Raw genomic sequence first — 23499 nt, 5'->3', positions numbered from 1 at the left:
GAGGAAGTTATCCCAGAGCTGAGCTATAGGGAACTTACGCAGTCCTGCCGTTTCCTCGCGGAGAAGCACCCTGCCTTCCGCTCGCACCCAGTTGGTAAGGGATGCGCGCCAGTGCTGCGTGTGTGGGGGGGTTGTTGCCTTCCAGTGCTTGGTAAGGAGACGCTTGGCCGTTATGAGTCCCATGTCCCAGAAGCGCGAACGCACTTTGGTAAGTTTAGTGCGTTGGTATAGCCCCAAGATGCACGCTTCCCACGTGTGTGGTACCTGCTCGCCAGTGCTGCGTGTGAGTAGCGTTGTAACTTCAGTCCAGTACATGTGTACGTCGGGGCAATGCCACAACATATGCAAGAGGTCCGCTCTGTTCAGAGAGCAGCGCGGACAGGCGGCATCAGTGGTTGTGAAGTACCTGTTTATCTTGTCGGGTGTCAGATAAGCTCGGTGCAAGATGTAGAATTGAATTATCCTAAAACGGGGGTTGCGTGGGATATATGTCGGTCCGGCTAAGATCATCGCCCATTCTCCGTCAGTCCATGCTTGTCCTCTATCCAGTGCCCATTTGTCCCGTAGCGACAACGTAGACGGTTGCGAGTGTATTAGTAGGGCCTGCGCTAACCAATGTATGATATGTGAGCCATCCCCCATTACGTGAAGATATTGCATAAAGCTGTGCATCGGCAGTTCATTCGTCATGTCGCCCCAAGACTGAGTGAGTGTGCGTAAGAGGGACGCATGCAGTAGGAACTGGCCAGCTGGGATTTCCGTGCTAGCGGCCAGGTCCGCAAAAGTGAGTAGTGTTCCGTCAGTGTAGAGATCTCCCAGAGTGTCCACCCCCGCCTGTGTCCAGCTAGTTAGGCGGGTTACAGTTAGTGTATCCACCGGCCCTGGAGTGCCCAGAATAGGTAGTATCGGAGCGTATGGCTTTGTCGCCCGGGTGAGCCGTAGACAACGTAGGAAGCATCTGCGTGCCACCGCCAGGTGTAGTTGTAAGGGGCAGGGAGTCCGGGTTATCGGGTGGAACAGCGTGCAGATTTGTGTCTGCGTCCAGGCAGCAGTGTCCGAAGCAGTATCTTCGAGGTGCTTGCCGCTGAGCCACCCCGTCACCCACTGCATCTGTGCCGCGAGGTAGTACAGCTCCATGTGTGGGACTGCTAGGCCCCCCTGCTCAGTTGGCATGTAGAGCTTGGTCAGCGCTACGCGGGGCCGGCACGCGTTCCAGATGAGACTGCGTAGCAGAGTTTCCAGGTCACGGAATATTTTATTTGGTACATATGTGGGCAGATTGGCAAAATAGTAGAGCAGTCTGGGCAGCACTATCATTTTGGTAAGTGCTATTCGGCTCGGGACGTTTAGGGGTAGGGTGTTCCAGAACTTGATCTGCACCCGGATCGAGGCGATGGCCCGCAGGAGATTTCCCTCAAGGATATCCGTCGGATTCCGATAAATTCGGATCCCCAAGTATCGGAAAGTGGTGGGATACCATTGTAATCTACCTCCGCCCAGGCGCACCTCGCATTCGGGCGTGTCTGGGCTAAAGGAAAAAGCCCCCGATTTGGACCAATTAACTCGCAGTCCAGACATCTCTTCGAAGGTTCGGAAGACGTCGGCCAGGGAGTCAGGGATGTTGGTTATGTCTCTGACGTACAGCAGCAGGTCGTCTGCATATAGCGACACTGCGTGGAGGCCATCTATTAGCGAGATCCCCCAGTCAGGCCCCTGTGTCCTGAGGATTGTAGCCAGGGGTTCCATGGCCAAGGAGAACAATAGAGGCGACAGGGGGCAGCCCTGTCTGGTGCCTCTCCGCACCCGTATAGCGTCCGAGAGCAGCGTGCCCGTGCGAACTCGGACTGTCGGTTTGTCGTACAGCAGGCCCACCATGGCTTCGTAGCCTCCTCCAAGTTGGTATTTTTCCAGAACCGCTCCCAGGTAGGGCCACTCGACCGAGTCAAAGGCCTTTTCGAGGTCTAGCACCAGGCATCCTGCTCTGGGCCACTGATGAGCAGCGTATTCCTGTACACGGAATAGGCGACGGATATTGTGGGAGGTGTGGCGTGTCGGAACAAAACCGTTTTGGTCCTCGTGCACCAGATGGGGCACATAGGGGGCTAGTCTCCTGGCCAGTGTGGAGGCCAGTATCTTGTAGTCCGTGTTTAGCAACGCTAGGGGACGGTAAGAGCCCATCTGCGTGCAGTCCTTGTCAGGCTTTGGGATGGAGATCAGGGTCGCTTCATTATCATTCTTTTTTCCTTATAGTACGCTCCCCGGACCGCTTCCCGGTGCGCGTACCGGGCGCTCCCCACGCAAAAAAAAACGAAAAATGTTTTTTTTTCCCCCCCCCGCGGGGCCCTTTTAAAGCCTCCACATCAAACCTAGGGGGTCAGGGAGGATCTGCTATGCCCCCTTATGGTCATTTACCCCTTTGTTTTGGCCTCCTCTTGTCTCTCGATCCTACCGAGAGACAAGATGGCGGCCGCTCCGGACTGTTTAGAATGTTGACAGACACCGGAGAGCCAATCAGCTTTGCTTCGCGAAGTTCCGTTACTCGTCAGGTACGCGAACCGGGGCGCTGCCCGGAGCGCGCTTACAGATATATATATTTTTTTGAACGTTAATTTCTCAAAATCCACTGGAGCACATATATTGAGACCTAGCAAAGGCACATCGGGCTACGAGTCCCTACAATTTTGCCAAGTTTCGTGGAAATCCATTCAGCCGTTCGAGCTAAAAGTGAGTCCAACCGCCCTATGGAAAATTGCATGGGAAAAACACGTTTTGGGACCCCCCTTTTTTCTCGGCCCTCCCCTGACGAAACCCCCCCAAATTTTCAGGGGCTGCTCAGAAACAAAATGTTCAATTTTCCTGAAAATTTCAGCCAATTCCGTCCTCAAACGCCAAAGTTATTCGACATAGAATTTTCAAAAATCCCATAGGAAAAAAATCCTAATTATATATACCTACTGGCGACCGCCAGTAGGTAATATATTTACATATATATATATATATATATATATATATATATATTCACTGAAAAAACCATAGGTTATAGACCATATATAGTTAGGAATTAGCATTTAAAAAACCTTTTTTTACTCACACAAAACCATTGAAATTCCATATATAGTTAGTTGTACTAACTATATATCGCGCACCCGCAATCCACTGCTGATCATGTCACATATTACATCATTCATGACATGGTCAGTGACATCACTGATGACATCACTGATGACATCTCAAATGACATCACTGATGACATCACTGATGACATCTCAAATGACATCACTGATGACATCTCAAATGACATCACTGATGACATCACTGATGACATCTCAAATGACATCACTGATGACATCACTGATGACATCTCATTTGACATTACTGATCACATCACTGATGACATCATTCATGTGATAATACGATGAACCTCTTCAGACTCTAATATAACCTTAGATACACTCAGTGTAAACAGACACTCACAGACTGTCACTCATCCATGGAGTTATTCACACACTTAGTCAGTCATGCAAAGAATCAATCACACCTCCATTTCCTCAACTATACAGTTATACACACCTTACTTATTCAAACATATACTAACACATATTTACTCTCTTTTACAATGCCTGATACAAGTACACAATGATCCATACAGCCACTCACACATTCACTGGCTCTTATGCACAGTTATTTATATATGTCAAATGCCTTTGATCTTAAGCCCTCTGTGGGACAATGTTCCGGTATTGACTGCATCTGTTTATGAAGCTGTGGCATTTTTAACCTTCGCAAAGGTTTCTGATGAAACTCTGACTTGTATAGCCGCCTGAGGGGATTATGGGAGATGTCATCAGTGATGTCATCAGTGATGTCATTTGAGATGTCATCAGTGATGTCATTTGAGATGTCATCAGTGATGTCATCAGTGATGTCATTTGAGATGTCATCAGTGATGTCACTGACCATGTCATGAATGATGTAATATGTGACATGATCAGCAGTGGATTGCGGGTGCGCGATATATAGTTAGTACAACTAACTATATATGGAATTTCAATGGTTTTGTGTGAGTAAAAAAAGGTTTTTTAACCACATCAATGCTATGCATTTTCCCGCTGTGTGCTGGAATCAACAAAAACACATGTTACATGACGAGCTGGGCTCGTCATGAGCGTAGCAGGAGGCTACCTCATGACGAGCCCAGCTCGTCATGAGTGTGGAAGGGGTTAAATGCTAATTCCTAACTATATATGGTCTACAACCTATGGTTTTTTCAGTGAATTTTCAAGGTTTTGTAAATGCTAATTCCTAACTATATATGGTCTATAACCTATGGTTTTTTCAGTGAATTTCATTGGTTTTTCAAAAGCTAATATCTATAGCTGTAAAATGTATTCTTCTTTAAATCAAAAAATATATTTTATATGTTTATTAATAATTTTTTTATTATTCTTTTTTTTTGTTCGCTCCCGGTTCGCGAACCGGAAGCTTCCCGTTAGCTCAATTTGGTGCCGCGACCCGGTCCGCGAACCGGTAAACGTTCCGTTTGCGCAACTGCCGCGTTAGAAATCAACATCGTGACGCGTCGCGGAAGCGCGACGTATCACGTTGTTGCGTAATGCGTCTTATGACGCGCCGCGTTAGCGCACCCGGAAGTGCTCCGGTACGCGAACTGAGACGCGAAGCGCAGCTCCCCGGAAGCGATCCGGGGCGCGTCGCGAAAGCGCGACGTATCGCGTTGCCGCGTAATGCGTCTTATGACGCGCCGCGTTAGCGCACCCGGAAGTGCTCCGGAGCGCGAACCGAGGCGCGAAGCGCAGCTCCCCGGAAGCGATCCGGGGCGCGTTCCGCAGCGCGTAACATAAGCGTAACAGGTCATGTGACTTGTTAATACAACTTTTCATTGGTTCATTTCACTTTTGGTTTCCTAATGATGTAAGGCTAGGTCAGGTGACCTAAAAATAACACTTTTCATTGGTTTAGAACTATTTTTTTCCCAAATGATGAAAGCCCCCACCTTTTTTCTCACTCTGACTTTCAACTTTGTGAAAGGAAGACCTATTTTGCTCAGTGGAAAATGGCTTCACTAGTAGCTGCAGCTGGTGCACCCCCACCACCACCACCACCTCCTCATAGGAAGAGAGGACCGCCTCCACAGTTCCTTCCCAACACAGAGGAGGAAGAGGATCAAGAAGAGGAAGAGGAAATACAGGCAACACAGTTTTTACAAGAGGAGCCCCGGGTATCTCATCATAAAAATAGTTTCATTTGGCAGTTTTTTTCTTTTCCTGAAGGACAGAAAAAAGTTAATGCTCGGTATGTGACGTGCCTCATATGCAAAGAGGACTTATCTAGAGGCACGGATAAGAAGTATAGTTACGGCAACTATACTATGCACCGTCACATGCTGAGGTGGCATCCACTAAATTACAGCCGGGCAGAGATGCGTGACCTCCAGGACAACCCACCAACTCCTGTGGCCAGGACATCGGCACAGGTATCTCTGTCGGGGCCAGAGGCACGGGAAACAGTGCCAAACATTCAGGATAACTTTGTCCACATGAAGATTGTCTGTTTATATTGCGGTACCTTACTCTCATGTGCCAATATGAGCATTAACTTAATAAACAGAGCATTTGAAAAACACAAGTGCTCTAAACGCCCCAAAAAATAAAAAAATTTTTGCTCCTGTTGAGCCCTTTCCAATGCCTGTTTTTTGTTGTTTCCCCCCAAAAAAACAAAAAAAACATAAAATTGTTCAAAAAATACAAAAAAAACAAAAAATGTTCAGAAAAAAAAAAAATATATAAAACAACAAAAACATTTAAAAAAAAGTTCTTTTCAGAACTACCTCCCCTTTATAAAAAAATTGCTAGAATGTTTAGCACTCTGGCAAGCTCTATTTCTTTTGGTTCGCTTCCCGGTTCGCTCGCCGGTACGCGAACCGGGAGCGAACCAAAAAAAAAATTAAAAAAAAAGAAGAGTAAGTATAAGGGAAGTAAACAGAGAGTAATGTTAAAAGAAAGACAGCTATAGGGACTAAACCAGAGATACTGTTTAATAGATTTATTTACCGAAGAAAAGATGGAAGAGGATATAATTGTGAAAAACAAAATAGATAAGGAAATGAAAGAAAAAAAGGAGAGTAGAAGAATAACACAGAAGAGTTTCTTAGAGAATGTGAGTGAATGTTCAAAATAAGATTAAAACATGTGGAATAACAGAGAGAAAAAACAGAAAGCAGAAAAGAAGAAGTAACAGAAAAAGAATAATTGAAACAGCAAAGAAATGTAAATAACATAGGCCCATATTATCAACATAGGCAATAAAAGTTTTGCAGCTTTTATCGGCAGAAATGTGTCGCTAAAGCCGCTTTTGCGGCAGAAAACTGCCGCTAAAACCGCTTTTGCAGCAGTTTTCTGCCGATAAAAACAGCAATAATTTTATTGGCTCTGTTCATAATATGCCCCTTAGTGTGCTTCAACTACACAGAGAAAGCATAATGAACAAGTAGTGAAAGAGTGATCAGTCAAAGACACTAAGAGTAATAGAGACGGAGTGAGTGAACAAGAGTGAGGAACTATGAGAAGAGAGGGACTGAGAAAAGGAGTGGAAGGAGTAGAGTAAGTAAGTAATAGAGAAAGGAATGAGGGAAGTAGCAAAGGCAGGAAAGTGAGGGTTAAAGAAATGAAGCAGTGGAACTAATAGTAGTTAAATGTGATAGAAATGTAATGAAAAGAGTACAAAACATTTACCTTATAATTGTCGTTAACTTAGTCACTTGTTATTTTTATACTTTCAATCTGTGAAAGAGAGAACAAACATTTGAAAAATATTAAAACATGTATTTAAAAATTAGAAAAGACAAGGGAAAAGATTGAAGGACAAACAGTTTTTCAACAACTTTGACACTTACAGAAGCTTCTGCTTCTCCAGGCCCCCTACACAGTCCTAAAGATATACATTTTAAACTAACAGTATCTTGATGCAGATGAAGTGAGGCCTATCTTGGAACATGGTGCATCTTTTGCACTGCTGTTGTCTCACAAAAGTGACGCAATGGCAGCGCAAAAGAGGTGCACAATCATCATAAAACTGTTCCTAACATTTTAAATGATTGTTTCAGGATGGCAATAAGGTGTGTCCTATCCAGACGTTTGTTTCAGGTGAGGCCTACTCAGGATTGCAGATCAAATTTAGCCTTGTTGAAGAGTACAGAGGAGATAATACATGTGCAGGCCAACCAATAAAGTTCAGACTTCCTCTGTTTCCCTGGACAGGCCTAAACTTCATCTGCACAATTTTATTCGTAATGTTACGAAACACAGGTAATGTATTTGGAAAATGTGCAATTTCTTTTGCTCATTCCACAATCACATCACCTGTGTTTCCTTAGCTTAGGTATCTCATTGTGGAAATGTAGTCATTCATATGAAAGACTATATAGAATGTGAGCACTGTATGCAACAACTTTGACACTTACAGAAGCCTCAGCTTCTTCATGTCTACTGCACATTTCTAAATGTAGATCATAAGTACAAAAAGTACAGAATTAATTATACATGTTAAATGGTTTATTTTTGCTGTTCTCAGAATTTATCAAATTTCACTAAAAACAGTGACTTGAAGGTATTCATCATATAACAGCGGGGAAAAAAAAACACAATCAAAATGATTGTGTTTAAAAAACCCATATAACATAACCAATCAGAAATCAGAACTCCTCACAAGTAACTTACTTTCCATGACGTCGAAGGATGTCCTATGAACAGCTTACACTCGGTTGTGCTGTTTTTATTTTCAGCCCGCCACTTTCTGAAAGAAAACCTCCATCGTTTTGAAAAATATGTTACATACAATAAATGACTTCTCACTCTCTACCACATGTTTCCACAAGGCCAAATCATGTAAGAGCCATTTATAACTCTTGGAATTCTTGTAAGCAAATCCCGTCATTTTGTATTTCCGCAACTTTCAGAAAGAAAACGTTCAAGATCACTTTCACAATCCTGGACTAGTAATATCTTACCCTTCTTGCTCACTCATGTTCTACATTTCCTATGACACTGATACTGCTTACTATGAAGCAGACTTACACTACCTCTATGACTACTACAATTATTTAATTGTCTACATCACTTTTAATCACAAAGCAATATAAAACAGTAGATAAAATTATATCAACCCCTAGAATCATTATACGCCAGTTACCTACCCTAAATTCTCTTTTCTGAAAACAGAAAGTAAGAATATTTTTAAATAAAAAGGCAACATTGTATCGTAGTCAAATGGGAATAATTTCCGAAACAGCAAATTTTTTTACATTTTAAGCTGTGTAATAAGCGGATCTGTCAAATGACCATCATGCCATATAATAGCTGCAGTTACAAATGTTCTTCCTAAAATCAACGACTGTGTAGCCACAACATTTGTAATTAAAGTTGAAGACTTACTTTCATCAGGTTTATATAGTTGGATTTTCAAAATGACATTCTAAGCAAAAGTTTGGACCAATAATCTAGACAGCATTGCAGACTTACATTCCCTCTACTCCATGTTTTGATTGGCTGCTTGAATTAGCTTATAAAAAGAAACAGTTTTTCTGAACTCATAAAAATTGCAGTTATTTTTCCATGACGTCAAGTGTTATGGTAAGAACACCGTTTGCTTTGGGAAATACTCTGTTGTCCTTCAACTAATCTCTGCCCACCACTTTCTGTAAGAAAATCTTCTTTTTTTCCAGGAACTATTTAAAACTAAAAAATAACTTTTGACTCTGTACTACACTTATCCTCAAGGCCAAATCGTGTAGGAGCCATTAGAACCTCTTGAAATTCCTCAGAGCAAATCCTGAGATTCCTTCCCTAAAATTTTGGTTTTAAAAACACCAGGTAAGAATTTTTAAGGTCAAAAGGCAATTTTTTTTAAGTTAAAACAGAATCATTGCAGAATGACCAGCCATTTCTTGACTTTAAATACGCTGTGTAATGTCCTGATGTTATTGAAGGACCGTCATGATATATATTTGCTGCAGTTACAAAGTCCTTCCTGATATTGACAACTGTGAAGCCACAACATTTTTAATTAAAGTTGTCAATTTTGTTCCATCAGGCCTACATCGTTGGAACATTAAAATGACATACTGGCCATATGTTCGTATAAATAATGTTGACAACATTGCAGACTTACATTGGCTACACTCCATGTTGTGATCAGCTGCTTTTACTAGCTTATTAAAGGACACTGATTTACTCTCTGGCAAATTTAAATATATAAATCTTTCTGAGTCTACACTAGTAGTACTTGATACCCTACAGTTCTCGCAGTCATGCTGCCATTGATAAGAAAGCCCAAACAGGTGATCTACATCTACACCTTCAGCATGCAATACATCAAGCATATACATTAAAAACTCCTGACAATCTTGCTGAATATTTTGAGGGAATTGTGTTTGACCTGAACATCTGTTTAACAGATTTCGAATTTCAGACACACTTTCTATTTTTGTTCTATCAGTGCTACATTTCTCTAACACAGAATTTAACAAACTGCAAAATCTTTGATCAGAATTGACCACAATCTCTTCTTTTACATTTTCTAGAGAAAACAAAACATTAACCACTACATTAGCATAGCAGTTGACACCAGAACTGTTTTCAAATTGAAAACCAACAACATCTTCAACAGAATCCTTTTTCTTTCTGCTTATAATTTCAGGTTCATCGACTTTTCGTCTTTTTGCTACAACCTCCCTACTATTGGTCACATTTCTTCGTTTCTGGCCTACCACACGTTTCTCAAACAAAGGATATTGAGGCAAATGTGGCGCATACTCTCTTCTTAACCTATTGTATTCCTTAACACAATCTAGATCCGCACAAATGTTTGTGACATCACACTCAATCAAGTACAATCCCGATAAAGTTCTAACTCGTGACAATGCCACATATGCCATACCCTCCTTGAACACAGAACTGCCAATATTCACCAATGCACTGTCTACACTTAAACCTTGCGATTTATGGATTGTCACCGCATATGCCAAGCAAACAGGAAACTGCTTACGGCGAACATATAAGTCTTTTACAAGCAAAAACCTAGCAGAGCAACAACCAATTAGCTGTACTTCCTCAATGCCATCAAATTTAATTTTTAAAAATTCAATTCCATCTCTATTTCTGTATTTCACAAAATCAACAACATTACCCATTGATCCATTTACCAGACCTCTTTCAACATGTAAATTCCTTCTTAAAATTATACGGCAATTTAAGCACACATTCAGAGTCTTTTCAAAACCCGCTGTTTTAGATATAGTCTTCTCTAATGAATCCAATTTTGTTTTCAAATTCTCAGACAAAATAATTGTTGATCCCATATGCTCTACTCTGTCAATAGCTTCCAGTTTTACAATCTCTTGGTTTTCTAAATGCAACATTTTGTTGTTGAAGATGGCACATTCTGCAAGAGTTGGCATCAAACATATTCCAGATTTCTTCTCAGTAATTTTCTGAAAAATATTCTCAGGCACAACGTCTTGTTCTGGATATAAATTTGACAGTAATCGTGCATGTAAAGCTTCTTTCCCATGCTCGGTCACTTTTCCAATTCTAACATCTTGTAGAATATTCTTGTAAACTTCATCCTTCGCCTGACGCATATTTTCATGCAGTTCAGCATAATTGAAGTTTAACCATATATTGACGTTGCCAATGCTCCCTAGGCACTTCCTGGTAACTTCATGCGTGAGCATTTTGAACACAGGTTGTCCTTTCACTGGTGTCAGCTGCAGAAGATCTCCGAAAACAATGATGTGTTTGCCACCAAATAACACATCATACTCTGTTTTAAGAACTTCTTGCATTCCCAAATGCACAAAGGCAAGCATGACATTAGAAACCATGCTTACTTCGTCAATGATAAGAAGTTTCATTTTCCTCAAGACACTTGAAACTTCACAACAAGCATCTCCAAATAACTTGTGGTATTGTAATTTGTTATCATGCTCCACTGGCAGCATCAATAGACGATGCAAAGTAATACCTTTAATGTTATGTGCTGCCAGTCCAGTTGGAGCGGTGACAACACAAGACAGCGATGACTCAGTCCTTTCCTGCAAATAACATGAAATTGCTTTAATGAGGAAACTTTTTCCAGTTCCCGCTTCTCCACTCACGTACAGTCGGACAGGCTTCAACGACGTACATGAGCACTCTTTCTTCTCATGACTTAATCCATGATCAATTTGCTTGGTAACTTCGTCATATATTTTCCTCTGCTCCACGTTGAGTTGTCTTTCCAAGTCTTCTAAGTTAACCACATCCTCCTGAGCATGTGCCATGGCTCTTTCCACTTCATTCATGGCAGTGGCAGCTTCATTTTCGATAACAGGTCCTCCTAGTGGATCCTGACTCAATGAAACAGAACTCTGACTGTCCTGAGAACTGTCTCTGGCAATCTCGGCTGCAATCGTTGCTTCCTGCTCGATTTCCGCATTCAACATTTCAAGATATTTGGGAAAAGCAGGACATTCTATGGTCTCCTTGGCGGCAGTGAAAGAGTCTTCGTAACAGAGGAAATCTCCAAGCAGTTCCTCTTCTGCACGCCAAGGCTTAAAAAGTTGCAAAAGTGCTAACTAGAAAAACTCCTTTTTTTCAGGAGATTCGCCACTCAATTTTCGATGGTTTACCAAGTGGCATTTTCTTTGCTTGACCAGACATCCCTAACTTCCAATTACAGCATACACTCCTTTATCAATATCTTCGTTGATGTTCCTCTTGAATATGTAATTTTGTAGAACCTCATACAGACAAACATTCTCGAGGTGACTGCTTCGATTTGGATAATATGTATCCAACATGTTGGTCTTCAAAATATCGGTACTGTTTGGCTCCTTTTCCGCCAAATACTCAATTTCCCGCACAGGTTTCAGAACTCGATTATGCGTTGCAGCAAGACCAAGACTCGCCCAAACGATACTCCTAGATTTGTCATAGAGACTTGCTGAAGACAACCGGTCAGAACATTCGTAAGCTCCGATTTCTCGATGCGACAACATCTTCAGACTGAAACTGTACAACTTCTTACTGAGGCTCTTTTCATGGGAAATGTCCTCCCACATATCCTTCAATTCTGTCTTTTCTTTTTTGGTGATGTAAGATGTCACATACCGAGCCACAGCCATACAGTTATCAGCCACAAACTGTATATCCATGTTAGCATTCCACATGGACAAAATCACTGGGTTGTAGTCGTTGATGTACTTGGAGTCTTCGTTCCTTTTCAAATTGTATGTGTTTTTAGGTGATTTCTTCATCACATTATGTCGCAGCGAAGACATCAAACTGTTTACTCTTCCTTTAGAAATCACCGGTCGTGGAAAGGTGAAACGACATTTGGTGTAGAACTTGTCCTTGTTTCTGAATTTACGACGACAGTACTTTCCGCAACGATGGCTTTGGAAGCGTAGAACTTGTTCTCTTAGGCTTTTGTCCTCCTTTGCATTTGGAACAGCACATGTAGAATACTGTTCTATGAAACTCATCACTAAGTCTTCTGGATCCGTTCCAAATTTAGGTGCATCCTTGATCCACAGCAGCATATGTATATGAGGAGCACCTCTTGCTTGGTACTCCTTTCTCCAGAAGAAATCCAACACCTCTCCAAGAGGTGGATTTCTCTTGTTCATGATGAAAGACATCATAGCTTCAAATCTATGATTGAAGTACCTGCATACATTCACTGGATCCAAAGAGCACAGTTCTCCGGGTGTCTTGAATTCGATATTTTCAATGTTTCCATTTGCTTCTCGTAGAAATTCAAGTAAGTCTTCCCAGCCATACTCGGCACAGCTCAGAGTGAGGAACCATGTGCGAGTTCCTAAGTTCCTCAGCATACATTTTAAATCACCATGACGACGGTACCAGTACTCATTAGTACCACGCTGACACGCCATGAGATTAATCAGGTGACAATCCAAAATACTGTCTTGCACATTGACTTTATCCATAAAGTCACTTGCAGAGATGTTTTGCATCTGTATACCACTTTTCAAGATGTGGTTCACTGCATATGACAATCCAGACAGATCGCTTTCAAACAGGAGATGAAACAAATAGGGAATGCATTGTCGAAACCTAGCATCTTCTGCATACAATCGTAAAGTCCGGTATTCAGAAGCAGGAATTTGATGAGGTCGCTCATCATATCTTCCTCCTTGACCTGTTGGAAATAGCTGTGGGAAACACCGAGCTTCCAAACTTTCCTCCCAAACACTAATGGGACTCCCTTTGGCTTGTTTCATTTGAAACCACTCAATAGCATTCCCCATGACTTCCTTGGAATGCAAAGGATGAACACTATAATGTTCATATATTTCTTCACTTTTAGAGGGTTCTACTTTCTCAATTTGACCAGCACACAAATCGCTATCTTCTTCCTCACTTACTTCCTCTTCTGCAACATATACATTCTTATAGTACTTATTATTTTTTTTCAAATACAATGTTGCCTTTTTGACTTTCCAAACATCCACTAAATCTTGCCATATTTTCTCATTCTTTGTCGGAACCCCATTAACTAAGATAACCAGAGGTTCCTCTTCCACTTTTTCTACTCCAATTGTGTTAATAATTTTCTTCAAATCTAGAGGCAAATAAACAACTCTTCCCTTTAATCCTCTCTGTAAATCTGATGGAGGCAATTTCCATGTCTTTGGCTCCATTCTTACAATAGCCTGAAAGGGATGGATACTTTGAATCAAAATAGATTCATAAGTATTTAAATCCTTCAATTCAGAAGGAATCTCAACCAATTCCAGATTATTATGAACCGCTCTAGCAGGCATCTGGTTTTGATTTAATTTATTACAACAATAAGTACACACACGTTGATCCAATCCCAAATCAAAACAATTTTCTACCATCAAGTATGTTGCAAAATCCTTCCATTCACTATTATTTTCCCTTTCACTTTTTGCATATAAATCCACTAACTTAGTCTGATTCTTATAATAAGTGCGTCGACAACACACACAAGTGAAATTAGGCCTCTCACTTGATTTCACCTGAAACGTGGCAATTTCCTTCTGAAAATTATCTGTACTGGAAACCTGTACACTATCTTCCACATTACCCTCTTCTTGTGGGTCAATTTCAACATTCTCCTCTTTACTTCCAAAGTAACAAAACTCAATTTCTTCACACATATTCTTCACATCTATTTCAGAACCATGCAAAAGAGCAGCGCATAATTGTTTAAGCATAACTGCTGGACTCTTAGCATAATACAACATTCTAACTAATTTCCTCACTTTATTATGATGCACTGCTAGCATCCTGAAATGATGAAAAACACTCTGGCATACTCTCCTGGAAAGACAAGCCAGTGAATGACCATGCAAACCTGTCACTTCTCTCACTCTGCAAGGATCTAATTCTTGCAACAACTTCATTTTCTGCTTCAAACTTTTCTTATTAAATGTCCGTACAAAATCACAAAGCAAATTGATGGAATCCTGTCGCACACTGCAAATACTACTACACTTCTAGGTGTACGCAGGACCCTTAGGATGTCTTCCTAAAACCTCATTACCTAACACCTCTTCTGTCTCTGTTGTCACAAGTTTTTCTTTTTCAACTGGACAACCATCTTTCACCTCATAAGCTCGACCATTGGTGTCAACTGCATGCACCAAATCATTATCCTGGAAATAACTCTCCTCATTAAAAAATGCCTCACAACTTGAACTATGCATCCATTCTCCGGAAAAAACTTCACAAAAATTACTACGATTAACTATTCTCTTCCATCTACTATTTCTTTTGAAATCATAAATTGCCTTGTTTAGCTTACTAATTCTATTGATTATCAAAATAAATAACTTTCGTTTAATTTCAAATGCCTGATCAATAACTTTCTCAACTTTTTTTTTTCTCTTATAAAAAACCACTTTCTGTTGACCTTTCTTAATATTTTTTAACAAATTGGCAATTATCCTGTTGCGGAACATTCATTTACGAATGTCCCTAAACTGTTGCTTCCTTCTACTATCATGCACAGAGTTATCTCTTGCTCTAGCAGTAACATTTTGGATTGGCCTTTCCTTTCCGTTTAAATTGCTTCTCTTTTTCTGGACTAAAACATTTTCTGTAGTACTACTTTTTTTTTACAAATGTTTCTTATGAATGATTTCGTGGTCTTACCCGGTGCTTTCTTGGTGACTTGACGATTTTGTATTGTAGAGGACTGCTGCATTATTTGATGAACCTGCTGTCTTTGACATTTTGTAGCCTTTCTGATTCTATCCTTAGACGGCATTCTCAAAATTTGAAATGATCTGCAGTTGAATCTGTGGTAAAATATAATAAAAAATGTTATTAACCACTATTACCATACAGTAAATCAATAACAGTCATCAAAAACTTAACACACTACTTGACATTTTTACATAGAATATTTTTTAGTGCTTTGGCAAATTTAGAATACACAAATAGAAGAAAAGAAATGGAATTCTTCTTCATTTTACCTGTCCTGTTTTATATGTGAATCTGATCTAATTTTATGAGCATATTTTAATATTTTATTGAAGACACTACACATAACCTGTTTTTGAAGGTGTGTTTAATTTTAAATGAAACGGTTTACATTTTTACTTTTCATTTATTGTAAATTTTAAAAATAAATGTTTATAGTTCCATAGGCTCAAGCAGGTCAGCTTCCCACCCTATGTCATACAATTCTGACAAATCGGCATCCTCATCATGTTCTTCATCATCCTGAGGATTTAAATCATCCAAGGGATCTACTTCCACTGACGTTTCAATTACAAGTTCAATGATAAGGTCGAGATCAACTGATTGCTGATTGTCACTCATGGTTGATGTTGTCGTTATCTTTAAAGAAAGAGAACAACAATGAGATGTTGCAGAGTAAGAGACAAATCTCAGAGATTATAATAGTAAAATTGTTTAACAAGAGTAACATTTTGCAGCTATTATTTAGCCATGTCCAGCGATGCTGAGGAGGTGAGGCCTATGTCCAAGTTTTCAGTGAACAGGACTCATCTCTTCTTAACCTTGGATAAGCCTCACCGACTCTGTGTCCCCTGCTCATACTTAAATGTACAGGGGCAGATTTATGCTAAGTGGCGCATCCCCACGGATGCACCAGTTAATGTGCACCGCTACTCTGCCACCCATAGTGTGCCGCATTTACAATGTGGAGCACCATTGAGCAAAAACAGCACAGATGCGTCACGCATCTGTGCCGCAAAAGCAGCACATTGCAGGAATCACGTCATAAGCGCGACATGTCTACTGCAATGCACAGGAGGAAGCCTCACATTGCATGGTGCATCACTTCTTATGCCTGTTTCAAACAGGCGTAAGGATTTGATTCAGCAATACTATAAAGCTGACTCAGTGAAATCTTCTAAATTTCACTGTGTTAGTTTTACAGGGCTTTCATGCAAATTAATGCATACCTTGCAACAAAACACCTATATGAAAACTGACGCAGGTTTCATGAGGCACAGGACTTTACAGCATGACACATCTGCCTAGATGCATCAAGTTGTAAATATGTCGCCACATAGCAAATCTTTTGCACCGCCGCTGCGTCACAAAAGTGACGCACAGTGACGCAAAAGATACATACACCTATCATAAATCTGTCCCTAACATTTTAAATGATTAATTCAAGATTACGATAAAGTGTGGCCTATCCAGAGGTTTGTTTGAGGTGAGGCCTACTCAGGGTTGCAGATGAAATTTACGCTTGTTGAAGAGTACAGAGGAGATAATACATGTGAAGGCCTACCAATGAAGTAAGTCATATCCACTTCACTCTTGAACAAAGGCCAGACCTTTTCTGTGTCCGTGGACAGACCTAAACTTCATCTGCACAATGTCATTCGTAAACTTAGGAAACACAGGTGATGTAATTGAAAAATGTGGAGTTTCTTTTCCTCATTTCACAATCACATCACCTGTGTTTCCTTTGCTTAGGTATCTCATAGTGCAGATGGACTCTAGCATATCAAAGAGTACACATAAGTTGAGCAGTGTATACAACAATTTTGACATTTACAGAAGATTCAGCTTCTTATCTTGTTGGAGATTAAATGAGGCCTGTCTTGCAACATGGTGCATCTTTTGCATCACTGCTGCATCGGTTTCATGTGGCACGGGACTTTACAGCATGACACATCTGCCTAGATGCATCAAGTTGTAAATATGTCGCCACATAGCAAATCTTTTGCACTGCCGCTGCGTCACAAAAGTCACGCACAGTGACGCAAAATAAGCTTACACCTATCATAAATCTGTCCCTAACATTTTAAATGATTGATTCAGGATGACGATAAGGTGTGGCCTATCCAGAGGTTTGTTTAAGGTGAGGCCTACTCAGGGCTGCAGATGAAATTTACGCTTGTTGAAGAGTACAGAGGAGATAATACATGTGAAAGCCTACCAATGAAGTAAGTCATGTCCACTTCACTCTTGAACAAAGGCCAGACCTCTTCTGTGTCCGTGGACAGGCCTAAACCTCATCTGCACAATGTCATTCGTAAACTTAGGAAACACAGGTGATGTAATTGAAAAATGTGGAGTTTCATTTCCTCATTTCACAATCACATCACCTGTGTTTCCTTTGCTTAGGTATCTCATAGTGCAGATGGACTCTAGCATATCAAAGAGTACACATAAGTTGAGCAGTGTATACAACAATTTTGACATTTACAGAAGATTCAGCTTCTTATCTTGTTGGAGATGAAATGAGGCCTGTCTTGCAACATGGTGCATCTTTTGCATCACTGCTGCATCGGTTTCATGTGGCACGGGACTTTACAGCATGACACATCTGCCTAGATGCATCAAGTTGTAAATATGTCGCCACATAGCAAATCTTTTGCACCGCCGCTGCGTCACAAAAGTCACGCACAGTGACGCAAAATAAGCTTACACCTATCATAAATCTGTCCCTAACATTTTAAATGATTGATTCAGGATGACGATAAGGTGTGGCCTATCCAGAGGTTTGTTTAAGGTGAGGCCTACTCAGGGCTGCAGATGAAATTTACGCTTGTTGAAGAGTACAGAGGAGATAATACATGTGAAAGCCTACCAATGAAGTAAGTCATGTCCACTTCACTCTTGAACAAAGGCCAGACCTCTTCTGTGTCCGTGGACAGGCCTAAACCTCATCTGCACAATGTCATTCGTAAACTTAGGAAACACAGGTGATGTAATTGAAAAATGTGGAGTTTCTTTTCCTCATTTCACAATCACATCACCTGTGTTTCCTTTGCTTAGGTATCTCATAGTGCAGATGGACTCTAGCATATCAAAGAGTACACATAAGTTGAGCAGTGTATACAACAATTTTCAAATTTACAGAAGATTCAGCTTCTTATCTTGTTGGAGATGAAATGAGGCCTGTCTTGCAACATGGTGCATGTTTTGCATCACTGCTGCATCGGTTTCATGTGGCACGGGACTTTACAGCATGACACATCTGCCTAGATGCATCAAGTTGTAAATATGTCGCCACATAGCAAATCTTTTGCACCGCCGCTGCGTCACAAAAGTCACGCACAGTGACGCAAAATAAGCTTAAACCTATCATAAATCTGTCCCTAACATTTTAAATGATTGATTCAGGATTACGATAAAGTGTGGCCTATCCAGAGGTTTGTTTGAGGTGAGGCCTACTCAGGGTTGCAGATGAAATTTACGCTTGTTGAAGAGTACAGAGGAGATAATACATGTGAAGGCCTACCAATGAAGTAAGTCATATCCACTTCACTCTTGAACAAAGGCCAGACCTTTTCTGTGTCCGTGGACAGACCTAAACTTCATCTGCACAATGTCATTCGTAAACTTAGGAAACACAGGTGATGTAATTGAAAAATGTGGAGTTTCTTTTCCTCATTTCACAATCACATCACCTGTGTTTCCTTTGCTTAGGTATCTCATAGTGCAGATGGACTCTAGCATATCAAAGAGTACACATAAGTTGAGCAGTGTATACAACAATTTTGACATTTACAGAAGATTCAGCTTCTTATCTTGTTGGAGATGAAATGAGGCCTGTCTTGCAACATGGTGCATCTTTTGCATCACTGCTGCATCGGTTTCATGTGGCACGGGACTTTACAGCATGACACATCTGCCTAGATGCATCAAGTTGTAAATATGTCACCACATAGCAAATCTTTTGCACTGCCGCTGCGTCACAAAAGTGACGCACAGTGACGCAAAAGAGGCATACACCTATCATAAATCTGTCCCTAACATTTTAAATGATTGATTCAGGATGACGATAAGGTGTGGCCTATCCAGAGGTTTGTTTAAGGTGAGGCCTACTCAGGGTTGCAGATGAAATTTACGCTTGTTGAAGAGTACAGAGGAGATAATACATGTGAAAGCCTACCAATGAAGTAAGTCATGTCCACTTCACTCTTGAACAAAGGCCAGACCTCTTCTGTGTCCGTGGACAGGCCTAAACCTCATCTGCACAATGTCATTCGTAAACTTAGGAAACACAGGTGATGTAATTGAAAAATGTGGAGTTTCTTTTCCTCATTTCACAATCACATCACCTGTGTTTCCTTTGCTTAGGTATCTCATAGTGCAGATGGACTCTAGCATATCAAAGAGTACACATAAGTTGAGCAGTGTATACAACAATTTTCACATTTACAGAAGATTCAGCTTCTTATCTTGTTGGAGATGAAATGAGGCCTGTCTTGCAACATGGTGCATGTTTTGCATCACTGCTGCATCGGTTTCATGTGGCACGGGACTTTACAGCATGACACATCTGCCTAGATGCATCAAGTTGTAAATATGTCGCCACATAGCAAATCTTTTGCACCGCCGCTGCGTCACAAAAGTCACGCACAGTGACGCAAAATAAGCTTACACCTATCATAAATCTGTCCCTAACATTTTAAATGATTGATTCAGGATGACGATAAAGTGTGGCCTATCCAGAGGTTTGTTTGAGGTGAGGCATACTCAGGGTTGCAGATGAAATTTACGCTTGTTGAAGAGTACAGAGGAGATAATACATGTGAAGGCCTACCAATGAAGTAAGTCATATCCACTTCACTCTTGAACAAAGGCCAGACCTTTTCTGTGTCCGTGGACAGACCTAAACTTCATCTGCACAATGTCATTCGTAAACTTAGGAAACACAGGTGATGTAATTGAAAAATGTGGAGTTTCTTTTCCTCATTTCACAATCACATCACCTGTGTTTCCTTTGCTTAGGTATCTCATAGTGCAGATGGACTCTAGCATATCAAAGTGTACACATAAGTTGAGCAGTGTATACAACAATTTTGACATTTACAGAAGATTCAGCTTCTTATCTTGTTGGAGATGAAATGAGGCCTGTCTTGCAACATGGTGCATCTTTTGCATCACTGCTGCATCGGTTTCATGTGGCATGGGACTTTACAGCATGACACATCTGCCTAGATGCATCAAGTTGTAAATATGTCACCACATAGCAAATCTTTTGCACCGTCGCTGCGTCACAAAAGTGACGCACAGTGACGCAAAAGAGGCATACACCTATCATAAATCTGTCCCTAACATTTTAAATGATTGATTCAGGATGACGATAAGGTGTGGCCTATCCAGAGGTTTGTTTAAGGTGAGGCCTACTCAGGGTTGCAGATGAAATTTACGCTTGTTGAAGAGTACAGGGGAGATAATACATGTGAAAGCCTACCAATGAAGTAAGTCATGTCCACTTCACTCTTGAACAAAGGCCAGACCTCTTCTGTGTCCGTGGACAGGCCTAAACCTCATCTGCACAATGTCATTCGTAAACTTAGGAAACACAGGTGATGTAATTGAAAAATGTGGAGTTTCTTTTCCTCATTTCACAATCACATCACCTGTGTTTCCTTTGCTTAGGTATCTCATAGTGCAGATGGACTCTAGCATATCAAAGAGTACACATAAGTTGAGCAGTGTATACAACAATTTTCACATTTACAGAAGATTCAGCTTCTTATCTTGTTGGAGATGAAATGAGGCCTGTCTTGCAACATGGTGCATGTTTTGCATCACTGCTGCATCGGTTTCATGTGGCACGGGACTTTACAGCATGACACATCTGCCTAGATGCATCAAGTTGTAAATATGTCGCCACATAGCAAATTTTTTGCACCGCCGCTGCGTCACAAAAGTCACGCACAGTGATGCAAAATAAGCTTACACCTATCATAAATCTGTCCCTAACATTTTAAATGATTGATTCAGGATGACGATAAAGTGTGGCCTATCCAGAGGTTTGTTTGAGGTGAGGCCTACTCAGGGTTGCAGATTAAATTTACGCTTTTTGAAGAGTACAGAGGAGATAATACATGTGAAGGCCTACCAATGAAGTAAGTCATGTCCACTTCACTCTTGAACAAAGGCCAGACCTTTTCTGTGTCCATGGACAGACCTAAACCTCATCTGCACAATGTCATTCGTAAACTTAGGAAACACATGTGATGTAATTGAAAAATGTGTAGTTTCTTTTCCTCATTTCACAATCACATCACCTGTGTTTCCTTTGCTTAGGTATCTCATAGTGCAGATGGAGTCTAGCATATCAAAGACTACGCAGAAGGTTAGAACTATATGGAACATGGCTATGTAAGTCAAATAATCAAAATCTAAATTTGCCAAGCACACATGGGGGCGTATTTACAAGGACCTTGCACCACAGGGAAAGGTCTTAAATTAAAATGGGAAAAATAACATCAGAGAGACTCAAAGGCCTTATAAATATGCCCCAAGCAACCTATGAAGCTCTAGCATTACATATCAAGAAACCTAATTGATTTCAAAAATCGTTTTTAAACACATCATCTAAATAAATTATATACCTACATTCATCGGGGAGTGACTTAAAATGCCCTAAGACACATGAAAGCGTTTTTTTTAAGCCCTTGCTCCATTTTTAGATCACTTTTAACATGGCTATGTAAGTCAAATAATCAAGATCTAAATTTGCCAAGCACAGATGGGGGCGTATTTACAAGGACCTTGCACCACAGGGAAAGGTCTTAAATTAAAATGGGAAAAATAACATCAGAGAGACACAAAGGCCTTATAAATATGCCCCAAGCAACCTATGAAGCTCTAGCAGTACATATCAAGAAACCTAATTGATTTCAAAAATCGTTTTTAAACACATCATCTAAATAAATTATATACCTACATTCAAGGGGAAGTGACTTAAAATGCCCTAAGACACATTAAATCGTTTTTTTTTAAGCCCTTGCTCCATTTTTATATCACTTTTAACATGGCTATGTAAGTCAAATAATCAAGATCTAAATTTGCCAAGCACAGATGGGGGCGTATTTACAAGGACCTTGCACCACAGGGAAAGGTCTTAAATTAAAATGGGAAAAATACCATCAGAGAAACACAAAGGCCTTATAAATATGCCCCAAGCAACCTATGAAGCTCTAGCAGTACATATCAAGAAACCTAATTGATTTCAAAAAACGTTTTTAAACACAACTTGTAAAGCAATTATATTCATACATTCATGGGGAAGTGAGTTAAAATACCCTAAGACACATGAAAGCATTTTTGTAAGACCCTTGCACTATTTTAGCGTCACTTTTAACATGGCTATGTAACACAAAGAAACAAAATCTATTTGTAAAACACTTGACACAAATCTAAATTTTAAATACACAACTTTCTTCATAATGTTCTCCCTAAACCATACTATTCTCTATCTAAATTAAATGAATCTTTTCTCACCTTAGCAAATACTTTATGAGTATCAAAACAGTCTCAGAAACACACCAAATTGTCTTTAGCAGAGCAAAAGGTATGCACTCCAGAGTCTGCAGCCATAAAAAGCACAGAAAACCTGTAATTCATCACACATATCTCTCATGTCACCCAATCAAAATTCTTCCCTCACTTTTTTCAAATCAACACCCTTCCCCCCTCTGCCCTTTCTGCCTTTTTTGCATAGCAACCACCTCCTGAAAGACCTCTCATGTTTGCAAGTTCACACAACAATGTTTCAATTGAACTCTGAACTCTCAGTACACCTGCGTATCCAGTGCAATCTTTCATAAAATGATTTTTTTTGACCATTCAAATTACATCTTTCAAATAACTCATCCATGCACCCTAACTTTCTGTTTTCAGCAATCAAAATCCACCAATCACTGCTACTGCTTCATTAACACAGAAACTCCACAGTTTTTTTCATTTTAAACTCTTATTTTTTCAACTCCCATTTCATTGCCACACTTCATCTGACTGCAGCAGAACCTCCTCTCACCATGTTTTCTGTCTGGATTGTTGGACATAGTTACATCTACTGGGCTCAGAGGTATGCTGATAACAGAAATTTACCTAACCTCAATTTACAAGATGTGGAAATTAAGTGGTTTGGCCACAGAGGATTAAAATGTCACCAATTGATACCATTGGTGAAAACCTTTATGCATTTGCCTAAACCTGACCT

This window comes from Lissotriton helveticus, chromosome 6, assembly GCF_964261635.1.
Source record: "Lissotriton helveticus chromosome 6, aLisHel1.1, whole genome shotgun sequence".
In the NCBI taxonomy this organism is placed as follows: Eukaryota; Metazoa; Chordata; class Amphibia; order Caudata; family Salamandridae; genus Lissotriton; species Lissotriton helveticus.
Note: the sequence above shows the minus strand (reverse complement) of the source record.